The sequence below is a fragment of the Chanodichthys erythropterus genome, chromosome 20 (genome assembly GCF_024489055.1).
Source record: "Chanodichthys erythropterus isolate Z2021 chromosome 20, ASM2448905v1, whole genome shotgun sequence".
Taxonomy (NCBI): domain Eukaryota; kingdom Metazoa; phylum Chordata; class Actinopteri; order Cypriniformes; family Xenocyprididae; genus Chanodichthys; species Chanodichthys erythropterus.
In genome coordinates, this window is record NC_090240.1 from 36526723 (window position 1) to 36545853 (window position 19131).

A 19131-nucleotide genomic window follows, 5' to 3' on the forward strand; every position below is an offset into this window, starting at 1 on the left:
ACACCTGTTGCCCGTGGGCGTCGCTAGGACTAATCATTCGGGGCTCGAGATTTAAATCTATCTACGAATGTTTTTGGCCTGGAACAGGCACCTGGGCTTAAGGCAAGGCAAGGCAATTTTATTTGTATAGCACATTTCATACACACTGGTAATTCATACACAATAGTAATTCAAAGTGCTTTACATAAAGAAGAATAATAAAAATAGAACATAAGGAATAAAAATAACAGTAAAAACTGAGAATTTTGCTATGTGGATGGATGAGCTAGGAAGTCTTAGTGAATTTTTTTTTGTTATTGTTGTTGTTGTTGTTGTTGTCCGTCAGAGTGGATCTAAACGGATCTATCCATCAGAGCAATGTGCGTTCAAGTCATGTAGGAAAGATCGTATTTACGAGCAGAACCGACATGAACGCCACCACAATGTCGTAAATACCAGTGGGAAGCTCGTAATTTTCTTTAAGCTCCGATCTGTACGAGTTGGGGGCGTGTCAGTGAGAAACATAGCCAAATAGCAGATGGGAGTTTTACTTACTCAAACATGTTCTAAGGGCAGAAAGGAAAAAGATTGGTTTACAGATTCAACCAATTTTTTTTTTTTTTTTTTTTTTTTTAATTTGGTGGGATTCTATAGAGACGTTATCGACGCTTGATAGAAGATAGCGTGTTTTGTAGAGGTAAGTGAATTTCCAATATATTTTGTTGAAATTCTGAGATAAACGGCCTCTAAAGTGTACTAAGATAATCAGGGGAACATTGAACATGCACAGAACTATCATCGTCTAATATCGGATCATTTGTATTTTGATTCGACTGCTAACTCCACTGCACCTAAGCTGCTAATGGTCTAAATCTGGGGTTAAACATGATTTTCAGCTGTCTGTAAAGCCGATATATGCGAACACAGAACCGAAATAATTTCATATTGATGTTATTTTTGGTCTACTATGCTGCTCTTAAAGCAGGAGTTACACCGTGTGTACACCAGACGCGATCTTTTATCGCGGCGCGGCGACAGATGTCTACACTGAACGCAACAAGACGACGAATAACACAGTAAAATGAATCTATTGAGTACTGCAGCCCTGAGAGCAGCGACTCAAATTCCCGACCGAAAACGGATTCCCCGTTCTATTTCTGTCCACCTGCTTTGCAACGGTCGTCTTGTTGCGTTCAGTGTAGACATCTGTCGCCGCGCCGCGATAAAAGATCGCGTCTGGTGTACACACGGTGTAACTCCTGCTTTAAGAGCAGCATAGTAGACCAAAAATAACATCAATATGAAATTATTTCGGTTCTGTGTTCGCATATATCGGATATATATATATAGCTGAAAATCATGTTTAACCCCAGATTTAGACCATTAGCAGCTTAGGTGCAGTGGAGTTAGCAGTCGAATAAAAATACAAATTATCCGATATTAGACGATGATAGTTCTGTGCATGTTCAATGTTCCCCTGATTATCTTAGTACACTTTAGAGGCCGTTTATCTCAGAATTTCAACAAAATATATTGGAAATTCACTTACCTCTACAAAACACGCTATCTTCTATCAAGCGTCGATAACGTCTCTATAGAATCCCACCAAATTTAAAAAAAAAAAAAAAAAAAAAACTTGATCCCGCCTCTGCTTCAATTTCATTGGTTGAATCTGTAAACCAATCATTTTCCTTTCTGCCCTTAGAACATGTTTGAGTAAGTAAAACTCCCATCTGCTTAATGCAGAGAAGGCACACCGCCATCATACTCTGACGAAAGTGACTTGAACGCACCTACCGTCGTAAACACTTCCCACCTCGTAAATACAAACTTCCCAGGAGGACTTGAATGCACCAAGATCTACATGGATCTTCCTCACACGGCAGGACTGCTACCTGTTAAGGCACTTCATACTGATAAACAAAGCTTCGATCACCCCTTTTACCAAGACACCTCAAACTGCACCACACAGCCCTAATCCCCCTTCCGGAGATATCTTATCTATGCAACGCAGTTTAAATTTCCCCTTTGGAAAGTGTCCTGACTGTAATCCAGAGATATCTTAACCATGCACCACAGCTCAAATTTCCCGCATGGTTTGTCCCCCAAATTTTAACCTAATCACCTTCTTCCTAATTCTCCCAGCTCTTTCAACCAGACAGCAATATTTAAAATGCATTAAAAGTCAGAAATAACAAGATGATACATAAAAGATATAAAATATTTTAAAATGAAATAAAAACAGGAAAAGGAATTAAAAGAATAAAAAGATAATACGTATAAAGTAAGATGCAAACAGTTCGGACACAGCACAGTACCCAATCAGCAAATGCATAGATAAAAAGATGTGTTTTGAGTCTGGATTTGAATGTGGCTACTGTTGGAGCACATCTGATCTCTTCTGGAAGCTGGTTCCAGTTGCGGCTGGCGTAACAGCTATGGAAAATATTATGTGAATTAAGTAAATATTGCACTCAAAAAAAAAAAAAAAAAAAAAAACTTTGAACGAACATAAAAAAATCATGGAAAGGATTTCCACATGATTAAGTTGCTTTATTTCAGCATTATGCAATTCTGTTATTCCAATTTAATGTACCTAACATTAAAGGTTTATTTTTACTCTATGCAAAATCCTTGAGTTGTGACAAAACAACTGACTAAGGAAGAATCTGTAAAATAGTTATGTCCAACTTACTCAATTCAGTCATGGACAGTAGTTCCACATGATTGAGACAAGTAAAATCCAATAGAATCAACCATGTTAAATTAACTAGAATAAATTGTGTTCATTTAAAATAAAATAAATAAAAAGCAATAAATAAATAAACAAAAAAATAAATTGTTTTCATATACATTGATTTTTACAATTAATTCTTGTTTAATTTTGTGATTTACATAACTTTTGTGATGTTCTGTGTTAGAAATCTAGATGTGACACTGGATTCATCCTAAATTGCCTTAACCAAAAACATTGTAAAGCCTAAATTGATCATAAGTCCATTGGTGGTAATGGTTTTACAATCAACATAGGCTTACAATGCTTTTGGGAATTGCAACCCAGAGCACTACCACAGTGATTACTGTCTTATTAAAATAATTTGAAAGTTTGTTAGCAGGTCCTCAACCCAAGCACAAGTGCAACACTTCACCACAATGGTAACCCTAAAACTATTAATTAACAGAAACTTTTAAATACCAACATAATAGAACAGTAAACATTAAAAAGTCTTTCCATTTTCTCATCTTCCTAAAAACTGCTTAAAATAACACTTTATTTCCACATTTACACTCCTAGTTCAGCCCCTTTGCAAAGCATGATGGGAAGTGAAAATCCTGTTTGATTGAGTCCTGGTTGGGTTTACTTGATTGAAACATGTTATTTCAATATGAAAACATCAAGTTCAGTCAAAGAGTAATCGTTTCAAGTCAATTTAACATGAATCAATCACATTTAAACCAGAAACCTGATACAATGTGCACACATAGCCCGTGTTCCATTCGGAAGGGCTCATCCCTATGCACTAATCCCTTCAAAGGGTTTACCCTCCAGAGTGAGAGCTTTGAAGGCACTCGATTGAATGGGCGTTATCAGTGGTTATCAGCTCATAGATATGGGCCAGAAGGGGCCTAATGCGCCTATACTGGTAGGCTCAGATGGCTGTTATCATCCATCTACATGGTTAATCACCGATACAAATACAAGAGACGATTCCAGATCCAATCAAATCGGACGTCCACTGGATGACGTGGCATCGTTGCGGTATTTCCCGCCGGTTTATATTTTTCAGGTAAGACATGATAAAACCGAGCATTTAAACTTTAATTAATTAGTCAATAATCGAAAACAATACAGAAAATGTGTTTTAAGGTGGCGTACATGAGATAACCGTGTTATATATTACTTGCTTTATGTGAGCATTAACGTTGCTAATTAGCATGTTTTACGTGTCTAATGGGGTAATTTAGTTTAATAGTTCAACATTATTGTTTAATTGTTTTATTATGTAATGTTTATAAATATAATAGAGTCGTTAGTCTGAGATCGATTCGTTAATCTGAGATCGATTGCTTTGCTTATGTCACGCTCTCTCACACGGTATTGCGAGAGTTTCTCCATGCGGACGAACGTTATGAAGTAAGATCGCGAGAGTTGGCTCATACGAGTAAACGCCATCACTGAGAGCATCATTCATCATCTCGTGTTATCATTTTCCCTGTTTATTTCTCAGGTAACGGATCAATAATTTATTAATAAATTAATATAATGCATTTAGAAAACGAGTTTGAATGTTAATAACGTGTATGTAATAGTAAAACTTTTACTCTTTTTTTTTTTTTTACTAAGTGTGTTTGTGCATGTTTATGCACCGAGCACATGGTAGTTGGGCCTTGCGTAATGTTAAAGGGTCATGAAACCCCAAAACACTTTTTTTGAGATGTAAACAGATATGTATAGGCTGCACATCATTGAAAAAACTAAAGGTACTCAATGTTATTCATAAGTGAAAAATAGTTATTTTTGTGTTTTTCAGAGCGATTTCTGTCTTCCGGTTTGAAAAGCTGAGTCGGACAAACGTCACAAAATCTGACGTCATAGTGTACTTTCGGCCCAAGCATGGGCATGGTCGAACATGCTGACGTAGACCGTTTTGAGCGATTCTCGACATATATTCATGACATAAAGCTCATTCAATCCAATCACTGCACTGTAGTATGCATACGATATGAGGAAGTGTCTCTTGTCATTCAGAGACGTATCGTTGGTGTTCGTTTCCTCAGTGCTACAACACAATGTGTTTTCCTGCGACGCGACCAGAGCAGAGGTTTGTGTGCATGTGGATTGTTATGCTGTAATCTACCAGAACAAATGGAAAATATGTTCGCGTGAGATCACATTACAGCGGAGAATTCAAATGTCACAAAAGTGCGGCTCATTCACCTCTGCCTGCTCTAGCTGCGTTCAAACACGCGAGCCGTAGGCTGTTTCCCTCAGCACAGCAGCACATGAGTGTTGTTTGTATTTTGCTCGCAATGCGGTCAGAACTGGAGTTTGAATACGAACACATGAAAAATATGATTGTTTTTATGATATACAGGCGGAGCGCGCATATGATTGGTTTCAGCGCGGAGCTCCGCGATGAGTTTAATAACACTAGCCACGTGGCACATAGCTCATACAGAAAAGTATCCGTGTTTAAAGTTTTTATTTCACACATTCTCCTGCAACGAACATTAACCAGCACGGTGTAGTTATGCACACATATTTCATCAAGTCTTCTTCAAATGGAATATGAATTATATAAAATGAATTATACTTTATTAAATAATAAACTGGACACTGATACAGTGGTGTAGCCTATCTGAATGCAACGACACGATTATTCTAATAGACAAAAGACTGATTTTGAGACTGCAGTGCTTGTAAACGTAATCAAAGTAACCTATTATTAGCCCTATTAAATATTATTTCGAGAGAGCTAAGCCCTTACTGTTGCTAATCAAGAAGCATTAGGCAAGTGTGATGGTATGATCTGTAACACTGTCTTTTTATTATTGATTATTGATTTATTACTGACTAGCTTTTCCTTTCTTTTTTGTCATTCAACAAGAGAGAACTCGCATTAATGATGAGCAGAAAGAAACCCTGAAAACATTTTTTAAAGATGGCATGACCCGAGTTGGGTCAGAATTAATTCCCAGAGCGTTTGGACACCAGTGTCATAGAAGTAAGGTTTACTTTAGTGCCACACTAACAATCAACATGTCAAATAAATGTTTCATTCTGCTGTACTGCCTGTATAAATTTAGTGTTTCATTAACATTCAGTTTAATTGGTGTAATACTCTTTCATTATTTTTTGTTTTTCTATTTCAGAACTGGATTGGTAATTACAAAAGGAAAGCTTCTTCTGAGCCTCGGCCATCAAAGGCCAAAGTACATATCAGAGAGCTTTCACCATATAATCTCTTTTGTAGAGACATACTGTCAAACAAAGGTGAGAGACAATATTTAACGGATGCTTTTGTTATACTAAATGGTTTGTTGTTGTACATAGTTGCCCCGTTTACATCAGGGGTTTACAGGGGTCGTGAAACAGATTTTCAAAGTATTATTTGGCAAGTACTTCACTCACGCAAGTTGCATTCATCAGTTTAAGACTGCAGTGTGTCTTAAAGAATCATCAGGTCATCTACTTTACACGTTATCTTGTTTTTACAGAGAAATGGGTTTACAAGCCAAGTAAACCAGTGTGTTGGACAGATTGTCGTTGTATGAATTTACTTTAAAAAAAGAGATGCTGACTCTAAAATGTTACGTTTTCTGTGCATCTATTTTTTTCCTCAGGCACAATGAATGACATCAAGGGTAGGTGGGCCACATTGGGGGAAGATGCAAAGAAGATATACACTGAAGAGTCAGCAGCACTGAAGGCACATGGGCAGGCCCTTAGCCCTGCAATGAGGGATGCCCGTATTAAAATGTACCTGAAGAAGCTAAAGTTAGAGGTTTGGAAAGAGGCTTCATTTGCTAGGCACTAGTGGTATTATTATAGTATTAGATGGGAAGATGATCGACAGCAGTTGTGATGTGAGCACATGTGAACATTGTGACAGACAACTGGATTGTTTATCTGTAGATGTTCTCATTTCAAACGAATTCATCCCAATTATATATTCCAGCTGATTTTTGTTTACAGGGCTATCAACATCAAATAATCTTACACTGAAGAAATTGTCAAAGGCTCATACCACCCTCTCAAACTAAATTCCTACTGGTTGGGCTAGTCTATTCAGATCAAGGTGGTAAATTTAAGCATTAGTAGTCACAAATGGCTGTGAGTCAAATTATTAGTTGGATATAGGACTCAATGTAAACACAGCTAATGTATTGATAGTTTTCACATGATGTCACGCCCTGAGGGGAACGCCCCAATGGCGGGCAAATAAGGCTTTCCTCCATTTAACCGCCAGTCATTTTTACCAGGTTTGTAGTAAGATATAATGTAGTAAGACTGATATTAAAAGACCAAATTCAATATATACCTAATTGATTAATGCAACACAACGTTTCTCATTAAGCGTTTTTTTCCAAGCGTTTTTTCCAACAGCTGGACTCCAGCAGAGAAACATGGATTTGCAGTTATCATTTTGTGTCAAATTGTTGGATTGTGAGGTAAAATCATACCGCATATATTGTGTTGACAACTCGTCAATTACATATTTCCCATCTTATATTCTGCATAATTGGGTGTTTTTAAATAAACAACACTAACAAAAACTATACTATAAAACTATATATGTTTTAGGGCTGGACAGATGACGATATATATATCATTGATATAAGAGATTACATGGATTTAAACCTACCTATATTGAAGTTATATAAAATATTCACAGGCAGATTTGCTTTATGTATTTTCCTGGCGTCGAAATCAGGCACATATAAATGTCAGGAAACACGACTCCTGGCTGCATGTGTAACTGGTGTGAAAAATTTATTGATTTAATCTGACTTGTTTTGTTTATTTCCTTCTGTATTTGTATTATTTTTATCTTTTTTTTTCTTCTCTTAAATTGGTTTATAAATGCTTATATTTTTCTACATTTGTAAAAAATTGGTATAGTGAACTTCACGAAATTTTGTTTCTATATTATCGTTCACAAGTTATGTGAAAATAACGCTAAAGTAGCGGAACTTTTCTTTGGGGATTTGTTGGGGAAGGGAACGTTATCAGTGGAACACACCTGCGGGGTTTCCTCTTGCACGACATGCGATTACGTCAGTCTACTTGTGTATGAAGCTGATGACGCATGTGATTTTCGCTTGTCCCCGAAAAATATCTTGGTAAGATGATGTTTCTTGTTTAAAACATATATTTGATGCTGGAAGAATGTGATTAACTTATAGTAACATTTAATTATGTTAGCTATGATGAAAATGTATCGTTTAATGTGTTATTTGATTTAAATGATGTATATCATGACGCTAACTAATTAGCATCGTATGCTTAGTATGCTCTAGTATACCAGAGAGGGAGAAGCTGTCGCCCCGTTGCTCCACTGATTATTTCCATTAATTACAGGTATGTTAGATCAATCAGTTCTGTTTCAAAAAGAAAAGAGATTTAGTTGACTGATAATGAATATATATTGTACAGAGAGTGTGTTACGAGAGAGAGAATCGTATTTAATTGTTTATGCTGTCTGTGACGCACTTTGTGCGGCCTGTACATGGTACGTTGCTGAATATATCCCATGTTTTATTCTATTTTTGATACATAATGTGTGAAATATGGGTTTATATATAACCAATGGTATTATAATTGTTTATATGTTATTATAGGATGTTATATTGTATAAATATTTGAATTAATGCATATGTTAATAATGTAATATAGATAATGTATTTAATATACTATTGTAATATACTAATTATTTTATATTATACACTACTGTGATATATTTATTGTAATAGAATAAGAATACTGACCTGATGTACAAGAAAAACAAGATATTTATTTATAAGCAGTATAATTGATTTACATTTATATAATTTTTTTCCATTATTGTATAATATCAGTCTACTTGTGTATGAAGCCGATGACGCATGTGCTTTTTGCTTCTCCCCGAAAAATATCCTGTAAGCTCTTCCTCATAGTAGACCTGGCCAAGACTAGCAGCAGCATGAATTAAAAATACAGTTTCAACAGATTGCAATACTACAATAAGAACAGATATGAGAACAGAAGCATTTTGGATATAACAGCATTTGACTAGATTCACTTTTAAGTCTTTCAAAGGGCAGTTTCCAGGCAGAATGTGCAGGATACATAAACAGCCTTTTTTCCAAACTCTGTGAAGTATAAAAACATCTTGAGAGTGCAAAGGTTGTTGTCCAGTACATTTCTTTACAATACAAACACAGAGAGAGGTGGTGAGCTCACCAACAATTGCTTTTTAAATGATAATGTACCCGTGTACAAGCCTATGGGTGGCTACAGCAGGCTGACTTACGACTATGAGTTATGGCCTTACAATTTGTCGGAAAGTCTTTTATTTCCTGTCATTTTATTTGAAACTGTAGTGATGTCATTTCTTTTCCGAGCGCATCACATCCTCATTCCAGACTCCGCATTCTGTGGGATGGTGGCTCGCGTGTGCGTAACCTAATCGAAAGTAAGTTTCATCCTGCACTAAAATGCAAATATTGCCATCGGATTTGTTTAGATGTTGTATACTTTTACCTGTTTTCATGTTAAGTATATTATACGCATGGTTTGATACCTCTGTGTGTATTCCTTTAGTTAATAGGTATCACGTGAACATGTTATAAGCCTTGTTGACATGGAGATTGTTTCCTTTACATTATTTCAGCTTTAAGCTGTATTCTCGAGTGCTATATTTCAGTTCTTATGCCCTTTAGTCCTACTGCTAAATCGTGTTTAGCCTCTGTGTCGCTGTCAGACGCACCTAGAGTGTAGTTCGACACTCCCTGGCCATGCGCCCCTCATGTGCTGGGCGAATGGGGTGCAGTTGCGCCCGCTTCCACTAGAGGGAAGCGAAGACCACCAAATCTATTTAGTATTCCTACTTTGCCTCATTAACCTTTCGTATGCCTGTATATTGTTTATGACTCCTTTCAGGTTATTTGACCAAATTATTATATTTCAGTATTCTGATTCAATGTTTATTATTACATTGGATATTGCTGTATACCTTTGTACATATTTTTTATACTTTGTACATTGTGATTAATATTATTTCATTCTTTGTTTCTTTTATAGACCACACACACACATACACACACCCCACATATATACCTCTTTGTACATCAATGCTTGTACCCAAACTACAATATTAAAGTTTGCTGGAATAATTTCTCCGTGCCCTTCTCTCTGACCGGAGCCCTGTCAAAGGAAACTGCCAGACCAGTATTATCCCCTTCAGAGTGTCTGACTCTATCACATGGTCCTTCGAGCCGGATCTGACAGCTTTCTGGAGACAATATGGAGCCAGGACAACCATCTGCAGATTCAGCAGTGCGTTCTCGACCCCAGCGGGAGATACAGTTACCAGCATCCTTTGCAAACTTTGAAGTTGGGTACACACCGAGAGTCACAGTACTCACTTCCACCGAAGCTGGGGAACTTGGAGCAGCAGCCCCAGCTCACGACATCCCAATCCCTGATCCACTTTCACTGCCATCTGTGAGAGCAGTCATGTCGATCCTGGGTATCTTCTCATCGTAGCAGACCAAGATCTCGAGCCAGTGCTGCCTCATCAACCAAGAGGTCCATTGCAGACGGGCTATCCGAGCTACAAAGTGCCATGTTGGAGGAACAGGTCAAGCGGATGGAATTAGCAGAAGTGCAGCGGCAGATCATGGAGCAGACGCTAGTGGACGAGCAGTGTAATCTTCTAGACAAAGAAGCCAAAGACACCCTCTATGAGAAGGAGGAACTTCTCAGAGAACAAGAACGGCAGAGACGTCGACTGGAGGAGAAAGCAGAGATGGCATACAAGAGTAAAGAGGCTATCACCAGGCATTAGATGTTGCGACGGCGACAGAAAGAGAAAGAGATGGAATTGGCACAAGCAGCTCTTATCACGTCTTTCCTGAAGGGAGAAGGAATTGAGAGTTCCCGTTCCTCCAGGCCCCGCAGTGAATGTGAGTACAACCTAAGGTCCTCATTAGAAGTACAGCCTCTCCTACTCCACTCACAAGATGGACATGAACTGCTCCATTCTACTCCATCTATTCATGTTATGCCACCAGTCTCCAGTACAGTAATAAATCCACCTGTCTCGACCAGTCTTACATCAGTCCAGCCCGCTCCTCAAGTGAGTACTTATACTACTACTAGTGTACTCGCTCAGCCGCAGCCTACGTATCTTACCATGCTTCCTCCTCCAGCAATCATCAACCCAGCTTCGCAGTCGGCTTCCAGATCAGCCGGGAGTGCCGTTACCTCATGTGCTCAGCCACTGTCAGTAGAACAGTATATGGCCCCACTTCGCCAGCCACCGATGGTCTATAGCCAAGCCCAGGTCCAATATGTGCCTCCACCTGTTACACCTCTACAGCCAGTGCTATCAGCTGTTAACACGCTGTCCCATCCTTACCCCGCCATACCACCTTCTCCACGACAGGGCACAGTGCCTCTAGATTACAGGGCAACGCCGGGTACAGACCTCATGGAGCTCCTAGTTGCCACATCTTATGGCCTGCCTAGACCTACTCTACCTCACTTCACCTCAGGTAAAGAGTCAGACTTTGCCCTGCTCAAGATGGCTTTGGACAATCTGCTCAATACGCATGCACACCTCACAGAGCAGTTCAAATATCAAGTCCTCCTCGATCACTTGAAACTGCCAAGCGCCTACAAGCTAGCCCAAGCCTACATGTACCATCCAAAGCCGTACACCTCAGCCCTCCAGGCTCTCCAAGATAAATATGGGCAACCGCGTCAGCTCGTGCAGAGTGAGCTGGGTGCCATCTTAAACTCACCTCACGTAAGATCTGGAGATCCAGAGGCATTTGATAACTTTGCCCTATCAGTACAAGGTCTAGTTGGCATGCTCCGCTCCCTCGAGGGTGAGAACGGCTACGAACTGCGATGCGGCTCCCACGTCGACAGGCTGCTCAGCAAACTGCCTACTAACTATCGAGATGCGTTTGTGGAGTACAGCATAACCCGAGGCATCCTGAGGACTGGCACTGATCAGACCTACACGCTTGAAGACTTCTCTGTTTGGCTTCAGTTAAAGTCACAAGCAAAGCGCATTTCATCTCGAGCAGCTCTGATGTTCCAAGACCAGCCTACGCCAGTTAAGGGCAAAAAGAAATCCCAGGGTCCTTCATCCAACGTATTTTACAACACTGAGAGTCAAGCTAAGGTAGCCTCTCCAGATCCTGCTCGCAGCACAAAGTCACCCAAAGGTAAACCCAGTGTGAAGCCTTACTGCCCGTACTGCGACGCCCGTGAGCATTACCTCAGCTTATGCCCCAAATTCAAAATGCTCACTCCATCAGAGATTTCCGCCTGGATTAAAGACAGAGGCTGTTGGAGGTGTGGCAGGAACCATAAACCTGAGGCATGCACTCTCAAGAAGCCTTGTCAAGTGTGCAAACAGCAACACCTGACCGTGCTCCACGAAGTGTGTTCCCAAGAGGCTAAGAAAGTGTTAATGGTCAGTGCTGTTCCCGATACCATATATGTTGACCGTCCTAGTCGTCCGCAGAGAGTCATGTTGAAGCTGGTTAAGGTGCGCCTGTACAATGCCGAGCACACTCTGGAAGGTTTCGCTATTCTGGACGACGGATCGGAGAGAACCCTCATCCTTCCCTCAGCAGTCCAGCATCTCCATTTAGCTAAAGAGCCTGAAAGCTTGCCTTTACGTACTGTACGCCATGAGCTGATCCGTCTACAAGGAGCCGCTGTCTCCCCAGCTCATTCTCCCAAACAAAGGTACCGCATCTTTCATGCCTTCACCGCTGGTGAACTGAGCCTGTCTGAGCATAGCTATCCTGTCAAGTCACTCATGCGCAGATACTCCCACCTGCAAGGTCTCCCTCTGCCGAAGGTTGACAAGGTCCAGCCACTTCTGTTGATAGGCTCGGACTTTCCACATCTGCTGCTTCCTAAACAACCGGTCCGAGCAGGTCCTCCTGGGAGTCCTGTAGCTGTGCGTACTGCTCTTGGTTGGACATTGCAAGGCCCAGCCAACCTTAACCTCACTGGTGAGCACTCTCACTGCTACTTCACCATGTCTACTAACTCAGAGCTGCAACGGCACGTTGAACGACTGTGGGAAGTTGACATAATCCCGTATGCCAAAGCCAAGACTGTAATCCGCTCCAAAGAAGATCAGCAGGCCCTAGAACTGCTGGAACAGCGCACAGTTAAGGCAGAAGTGGATGGAGTAACAAGGTATGCTACTCCACTACTGAGGCGCAAAGTAAGCCTCACACTCTGGGCTCCAAAGCACACATTGCTCCCACAGCTACGAAGCACAGAACGCCGTCTAGCCAAAGATAATGCTCTAGCCAACACCTACTGTCAAGAAATACAGAAACTTGAACAGTTGGGCTACGCCAAACCTCTACCTCCTGACACAGTAGACAGCTCCACAGAGTCCTGGTATCTGCCACACCACGTTGTCCACCACAACGGTAAGGCGAGGATTATCTACAACTGTTCCTACCAGCACAACGGTCAAAGTCTCAACAGCCAACTGTTGCCCGGTCCGACTTTAGGTCCTACTCTCCTCGGTGTACTTCTTCGGTTCCCAGAACATATTGTGGCTATCAGTGGTGACATCAAAGCGATGTTTCATCAAGTTCGCCTGCTACCCGAAGACAAGCCCCTTCTCCGTTTTCTCTGGAGAGGTATGAAGAGGGAGGAGGAACCAACGGTGTATGAGTGGCAGGTTTTGCCATTCGCGACGACATGCAGTCCTTGCTGTGCCACATACGCCCTTCAGTGGCATGTGAAGGATAACTGCAGCGGTTATGAGGATATCCTACACCTTGTGGAGACTGCCTTCTATGTCGACAACTGTTTGACCAGTGTCAGGAACGCTGATGAAGCCAAGAACATTATCAACCGGATGCGTAAACTGCTCTCAGCTGGAGGCTTTGACATCAGGCAGTGGGCCAGTAACACCCCCACCGTTGTTGAGCATCTTCCATTGGAAGCGAAAGCAGCAAGCACAGAGTTGTGGCTCTCTCAGTCTCGACAAGATCCCGAAGAGCCAGCCTTAGGCCTTCGCTGGAACTGCCTTACCGATCGCCTTGGGTACCGCCACAGACCAGTAGAATATTCACAGCCAACTCTGAGGAACGTCTACAAGGTGATGGCAACACAATATGATCCCCTCGGATACCTAATTCCATTCACCACACGAGCGAAGATCCTGATTCAAGACCTGTGGAGAGTGGGAGTTGGCTGGGATGAACCGATCAGACCAGAGGCTCTACTGGATATCTGGACACAATGGGAGAGTGAACTAGTCCATCTTCCACAAGTGGAGATCCCCCGATGCTATGTCCCATCAGTAGCAGACACTGGGGCACCCAGACGAGAGGCACACATCTTCTGCGACGCCTCTGAAAGAGCCTATGGGGCCGTCGCTTACCTCCGCACCCAAGACAATCAAGGTGAAGTCCACATTGCATTTGTGATGGCTCGGTCACGAGTGAGCCCTCGCAAACAATTATCCATGCCACGCCTCGAACTGTGTGCTGCTTTAGCTGGAGCCCAGCTGGCTAAAGTCATTATGACAGAACTGTCACTCCCTTCCCAGCAAGTCACACTCTGGACTGACGCGATGGCAGTTTTAACGTGGCTCAATTCCGACTCGTGTCGCTACAAGGTCTTTGTAGGAACTAGAGTCGCAGAAATTCAAGAGCTCACTGAAAACTCGACCTGGCGGTATGTCCGCACCACTGGCAATCCAGCCGATGACCTTACTCGCGGCAAACCCTTGCTCGAACTCAGCCAGCCGAACCGGTGGAGCCAAGGTCCACCATTCCTCCGACAACATCCAGACTCCTGGCCAGTGCTTCAGTTAATAGAAGCCCAAGAAGCTGACGAGGATGAACTTCGGAAGACGTTGTTCTGTGGAGCCACCACCTGCTCTCCGACCACGACACTCAGGTCCGATATAGACAACTGGGACAGTCTTCTCAAGGCTACCCATGAGAGCTTTCACGGGGCGGCTGATGACCAGAGTAGCCCCACCATGACAGCAGCTGACGTCCAAACAGCAGAGCTACATGTCCTCAGACAAGCCCAGAGAGAGTCCTTCCCTGAAGAAGTGGAAGCTCTTGCTGCCGGTAAGTCCATCTCGAGACTGAGTCGCCTGCTCATGCTTGCTCCAGAGTATGATGCTGTTGGTCTGGTGAGAGTGGGAGGTAGACTACGCAGAGCAGAAGATATTGACCCAGATGCGATGCATCCTATCATCCTCGATCCCAAATCTTATGTCACGAAGCTGCTCATTAAGAAATATGATAGTGAACTGCTACATCCAGGTCCCGAGCGGGTTTTCGCCGAGATGAGGAGAAGATATTGGATCCTCCGGGAAAGAGAGTCCATCAAGCATCATCAGCACGGCTGTGTTGAATGTCAGAAATGGCGCGCTACTCCAGTGGTCCCTCGGATGGCAGACTTACCCCCTGCCAGACTCCGCTTATACAAGCCCCCTTTCTGGTCGACTGGAGTCGATTGTTTCGGTCCCTACAATGTCAAGGTGGGCCGGCGCACAGAAAAGCGGTGGGGTCTGATTTTCAAGTGCATGACGACAAGCTGTGTGCATCTTGACCTACTGGAGAGCATAGACACTGATGCTTTTCTGATGTCTCTCCGCCGCTTCATCGCCCGCCGCGGAAAGCCATTTGAGATCCTGGCTGACAGAGGAACCAACTTCCGAGGTGGAGCTGCGGAGCTGCAAGCCAGTTTTGCCGCTTTAGAAGTTCCTCTTCAAGAACAGCTGGCCAGACAGCAAATCGAGTTCCGTTTCAACCCCCCTGGCTCTCCACACTTTGGGGGGACGTGGGAACGCGAGATCAAGTCGATTAAGTCAGCTCTCCAAGTCATCCTTCAGGACCACACCGTCGCTGAACCTGTGCTGCAAACTGTGCTGATTGAAGTGCAGGGAATACTCAATGCTAAACCGCTTGGGTACCTCTCCTCCGATGCTGCGGATCCGGATCCCGTCACACCAAATCTACTGTTGATGGGACGCCGCGACGCATCACTCCCACAGGCTGTTTATGCATCTAGTGACCTTCTCAGCAGAAGAAGATGGCGCCACAGCCAGATCCTGGCGGACCATTTCTGGTCCAACTTTATCCGTCGCCATCTCCCTGACCTTCAGAAGCGGTCGAAGTGGCACAAGGACACAGACAATATGGCTGCTGGCCAGGTAGTGATGGTGGTTGATTCGCAGCTACCCAGAGCTCAGTGGCCCATCGGGAGAGTGGTGAAGACCTGTTCCGGTTCGGATGGACGAGTCAGGGCAGCTGAAGTTAAGATCAAGGGACAGACCTACCTACGGCCAGTCGTGCGCCTTGTGCGGCTGCCAGCCTGGGAGGATGAAGATGACGCCAACTAAGTAGACTTTCCTTTGGGATTCAAATTTATTGCTAAATTTGGGGGCGGCTATGTCGGAAAGTCTTTGATTTCCTGTCATTTTATTTGAAACTGTAGTGATGTCATTTCTTTTCCGAGCGCATCACATCCTCATTCCCGACTCCGCATTCTGTGGGATGGTGGCTCGCGTGTGCGTAACCTAATCGAAAGTAAGTTTCATCCTGCACTAAAATGCAAATATTGCCATCGGATTTGTTTAGATGTTGTATACTCTTACCTGTTTTCATGTTAAGTATATTATACGCATGGTTTGATACCTCCGTGTGTATTTCTTTTAGTTAATAGGTATCACGTGAACATGTTATAAGCCTTGTTGACATGGAGATTGTTTCCTTTACATTATTTCAGCTTTAAGCTGTATTCTCGAGTGCTATATTTCAGTTCTTATGCCCTTTAGTCCTACTGCTAAATCGTGTTTAGCCTCTGTGTCGCTGTCAGACTCACCTAGAGTGTAGTTCGACACTCCCTGGCCATGCGCCCCTCATGTGCTGGGCGAATGGGGTGCAGTTGCGCCCGCTTCCACTAGAGGGAAGCGAAGACCACCAAATCTATTTAGTATTCCTACTTTGCCTCATTAACCTTTCGTATGCCTGTATATTAGTTGTTTATGACTCCTTTCAGGTTATTTGACCAAATTATTATATTTCAGTATTCTGATTCAATGTTTATTATTACATTGGATATTGCTGTATACCTTTGTACATATTTTTTATACTTTGTACATTGTGATTAATATTATTTCATTCTTTGTTTCTTTTATAGACCACACACACACATACACACACCCCACATATATACCTCTTTGTACATCAATGCTTGTACCCAAACTACAATATTAAAGTTTGCTGGAATAATTTCTCCGTGCCCTTCTCTCTGACCGGAGCCCTGTCAAAGGAAACTGCCAGACCAGTATTATCCCCTTCAGAGTGTCTGACTCTATCACACAATTAGTAATAAACCTGCATCAATGTGAAGTTGAGCTCTGGAAGCAGCTGAAGAACAAATGTGGTGATGAGATTTCTGAAATTAAAATTGAGTTACCCCTCTGTCTCAGGTTACCCCTCTGTCTGCCTGGTCCATTTTGATGACAAGAAGAAGAACGCTACAAAGAAGTGGCGTTCATGGTCACAGTGCACAGTGTGCCAATCGTAGTCACATACTGCATGTGGTTTTAAAAAGAGCATGTGCCTTCACTGCCAGTGTCAAAACACTATGCAAACACCCTGAACCACTGCATCAGTGTTAGAAAATGTGCTACTTACTGCATTCTAAGATGCATCTTGTTACTTGTTTTAGTTGTTTTTACTTTGATGGCCCCCATCCCTACAAATACACACACATGCGCGCACACTCTTACAGAATACATTTTAAAACACGTATGCATGTATTAAGTGTTTTTTCATCTTTTTCATTAAAATATACTTTTGTTATGAACCTTGCTGCAAATGTATTGTAATGATTACACTTCACTTGTGAGAAGAAATCTGATCCCCTTCTTTTTCATCATTGGTTCAGCAGGGCTCCGGGTGCTGGCAAAACAGTGGGTCACAGTATTATGATTTTCAAACTAAGGTTTATTGTCAGGTTTTGCGTGGGAGGAGTGGGCATGTTCCACGTGGATATGGACTACCTTCCAATTCAAAGTGCTGCTGATCCTGACCGGTCCTGTAGTGTCTGGATCAATGAAGTTATGCTGCTGTGCCTCGTGCATAAATGTGTACACATGCACACACACATGGACACTCATTCCTGTTACCAAGTGTTTATTCTGTTACTAAATTTTTCTTAAAAAATAACAAAACTGCTAAAAACAGTTTAACTTTTGGTCCATCATTTATACAATTGTTAACCCTCTGGCCCTCTTCGTTTAGGAGTCACACTTGCCTTCTTTACGGTCAAAAGTGACCGAAGCCTTTAAAAGTTACTTTTTTATTTTTCAGGAAAACCAATGTGTAATATATTTTTGTTCAATATTTTTGATTATTATATAAAATTGAGGGTATTTTATGATACTATGCAATATTTATACAATTTTTTTTATTAGCTATTTTTCCCCATTGAAAATAATACACAATTTTTTTTCTAATGTTTTTAAATTTATTTTTCAATTAAATCAATATTCCTATATAGTTCTATATGAAGTGGCTTATAAATTCTCTTGTTTGTAGACAAATACTTATTTTTATTAAATTTTGCATTTGGATTTATACTTGGACATTCTCAAAGACTGCTCTTTGTCAAGGTTTAGATTTTTTTTTGGATTGAAATATTGATTTAAAGTGTCGGTTTTTGCATTAATTTTACTACAGTCAAACCTGAACACAGAGGGGGACATTTTGTTACACATAACATCAAAAGTAAATAAAAATATAACAAAAATGAAAAAGTGTGTTTTATAACGGCTTAATAAATCTGGGTCTGATCTGATTTCATCCTCTTCTTTGAGTTTTGCCTCAATTTTACCATATTGTTACAGCCACACTGATTCATTTGTGTGTGTGTAATGGTGTGTTGTGTGTGTGTGTGTTTGTCTGTGAATGTGTGTGTTTGAGTGTTTCTGTTTTGTACTCTCGATTCTTTAGAGTGTAACCTCTTTCTTGCTGTTCATTTTTTTTTTACTGCTTTGTGACTGAATTTGATTTTCTTTCAGACATTTGCATAAACTTGCTCTGTGTTATAGTCACACCAGTTCATATAAATGTGTGTGTGGGGAGGAAATTTCCCATTCATTTCCTATGTAGGTCATTTTTGACCGAAAAGACTGCAAGTGTGACTATTTTTTTTTACGACCCTTTAACATGTCCAAATCATGTCCTTGATTTTGTGTGTGCTCATATTGCTAATGCGACAAAAGTCACCAAGTGTCATCTTATTCTGATAACATTTCAAAATATAACATTTTTCAAAATATAAATTATTATTATTTATTTATTTTTTTATCACTTTCTTTAGCTGACTTCAAAGGAATTAATTGACATGCTTTTAAACATGAGTTT

At 41.5% G+C, this 19131-nt stretch overlaps 1 long non-coding RNA gene across 1 annotated transcript; it reads left to right on the forward strand.

Annotated features, from left to right (window-relative positions):
* The first annotated feature begins 7416 nt into the window (after positions 1-7416).
* LOC137009472 (uncharacterized) lies at positions 7417-17784 on the forward strand. Its single transcript, XR_010892899.1, has 3 exons — positions 7417-7824; positions 7992-8062; positions 17651-17784. It is a non-coding gene; the product is annotated as an uncharacterized lncRNA (long non-coding RNA).
* The last annotated feature ends 1347 nt before the right edge of the window (positions 17785-19131 follow it).